Raw genomic sequence first — 2788 nt, 5'->3', positions numbered from 1 at the left:
CGCCATAACAAAACCAAGTCTGTCAGAACATACACCTGTATTGTTAGGGTTCATTTCAGCAAGCTGAAAATTGGCCCAAATGTTTTGCTGTAGTTCCTGCATGGCACTGACCCTTAGTCAAAGTGTGAACATGCTGGTTCATAATGTTGTTTTGTAACCATGGATGTAGGAGTTTCTGGATGGTTTGCACCAGCTTGTCATGATTATTTATTGATAACAGTGTGAATGGTGATTTTCATGCTGCTTCAGTGAGACCACAGAATGGTCTGCCATTGGGCTGGTTGTGTAACAAGAAATATGACAAGCCAGGTATAAGAATCCTCAACCACTATTATAATTTGGGGCTCCCTGTTTCTGAGGTGTTCTGTTGGGGTTCCCTATCAAAACAGAACACGCATCACAGAAAGAGAGGACAACTGGATCTCGAGCTTGGCCTTCTGTACCCCTTGCTGTGAGGTAATCTTTAGCTGGAATGAATATAGTTATGCATAATGGTTTAATGTTGTTGCTATATTGTGTCTTGTTTCTGCAATAGACTCCAATGTTTTAAGCGTTGTCCTATTGGATCCTGTGAGTCTTCTTTAGAAATTAAACCCTGTCTAACTACCACCATTAGAATTTACTTATAAATAAAAAGGATGGTTCTGATAAAGCGGATAATGAGGTGGTACTGAGCCACTTTGATTTGAAGTAGCACAGGCTTCGAAAGTAGTTACTGATAATAAAACTCTCCAGTATAACATTGAAATAATAGGTACTATCAAAATGGATGAGTAAGGAATTGCAAAAAACTGGCAGGTGAGCAAAAAAAAAATTATTTTTAGTGTTTCTGCTTAACAAAAACAAAAATGAACGTTTCTCTTTCTGGCTGGCAGGTGGCGCTCCAAACAAATGAACCTGAGTAACTAAAACTGATAATATGGCTTCTGAGAATTTAAAGTTTACTAGAATGGACTGAGGGAGGGTGCATCATGCTCAGAAAAGGGTAAGTGACCTGCTGACCCTCCTTTGTCACATGAATGGTCAAAGCCTATAGAAGGCAGACAAACAGTGTAGATGAGGATAAATTGAGGATATCTTTCCACATCTGTGTGTGTGTGTGTGTGTGTGTGTGTGTGTGTGTGTTGAGGCTTAACATTTCCACTTGAACAATTGTTCTTTCTTATTTTGAAATCAGAAGAAAATAGGAACTTGCTTCTTGACAACGGTAAGTATTCCGGTTAGCTTTTGTTTGTTTTGTTTGAATATTTGATGAGGAGGAAGGAAGTTGAAATTTAGGTTTACATCTGTCATTGTTGACTTACTCTGTGTTTAAAAGGAAAGTAGGAAAGTGAATTTCAAAAAGTAAGTAATTGCGATATCATGATTTGTAATAATACATATATTTGATTTTTCTCCCATTTCCTGGTACAGAGCTCCTAAAACCAGTAAATTTCCCAAGTGGTGGAGCAGTAAGCTGTCTTTTGTTATGTTAACGAGTTAACTTAGGGAAAGCCTTTAGGTAACTTATAGATGGGGGCTGGTTGTCAGGGGGAACCAACCACATGACTAGAGAGTTGGAACTTGCATTTCTACTCAGACATCTGAGGAGGGGAAAGGGGCTGGAAGTTGAGTTCAGTCACAGATGACCTGTGATCTAATCAATCATGCCTATACGATGATGCCTCCATAAGAACCCAAAAGAACGGGATTGGGAGAACTTCTGGGTTGGTGAACTTGTGGAGATTTGTGGAGAATGGAGCGCTCAGAGAGGGCATGGAATATCCCCAGCTCTTCCCATGCCTTGCCGTATGCATCTCCTCCATCTGGCTATTCCTGAGTTATATCGTTTTATAATAAACAGGTAATCAATAAGTAAATGTTTTCCTGTGTTCTGTGAGCTGTTCCAGTAAACTAATTGAACCCAAGGAAGGGGTTTTAGGAACTTCCAATCTATAGCTTCCAGTTGGTCAGAAACACAGGTGATGACCTAGACTTGCGATTGGCGTCTGGGGTGTTGGGGGGATGGGTGGAAGGATGGGGGCGTTGCAGGGTTGGGAGGGATGGAGGGAGTCTTGTAAAATTGAGCCCTTTTCCTGTGAGATTGGATGCTACCTCCACGTAGATAGTGTCAGAATCCAGTTAATTGCTAGGTAGAGTTAGATATACACACACGCACACACATCATAGTAGTCAAATAAAAATTTCATTTTGAAGCCATGTACTTAAGTAGGTCCTGAGACTTAACGGCAGGGGGCTGTCTGCATGCACTAATGAGTAAAATATGTGTGATGGAACACTAGTGTCTATATAAGAGTCTGAACACCACAGTAAATCAGGACTCTCGTTGGCAGTGAGGAGGTACGAAGAAAAGTTGTCTCCTTTACTTTGTCATTATCCATTGAATCACCATTTTGCCTAGTTTTCTGGGAAATGTCTATTTGGCCAGTCCAATCAATGGTAATTTACAGTTCCGTGCTTCTGTTGAAGTCAATATCTGGCAAATCTAGAGATCAATCCACTGAAAACATATATTCAATGAAAAGAAAACAAATATATAGCTTTTAAATGTTCATTACATAAAAGTCTACATTTCAAAGAACTCAAACTGCTTTGTTGGTTAGGTTTCTTTGGTTGGTTTCCATACATTATTATAAAGACCAAATTTCTGATGAATATTTTCCTTTTTTTTCCCCCTAAGAATTCAATAGTTTTTCATATCCGCAGTCAACATTTGCCTCTGCAATCATGCCGGATTTATCCTTGTCACTCAGAGGCTGGAAAAGCACACTCTAAAAGAAACAAAATA

Source organism: Pteropus vampyrus, unplaced genomic scaffold (genome assembly GCF_000151845.1).
Source record: "Pteropus vampyrus isolate Shadow unplaced genomic scaffold, Pvam_2.0 Scaffold360, whole genome shotgun sequence".
Taxonomy (NCBI): domain Eukaryota; kingdom Metazoa; phylum Chordata; class Mammalia; order Chiroptera; family Pteropodidae; genus Pteropus; species Pteropus vampyrus.
The sequence above is the reverse complement of the archived record's forward strand: the minus strand, read 5'-3'. Positions refer to the sequence as shown.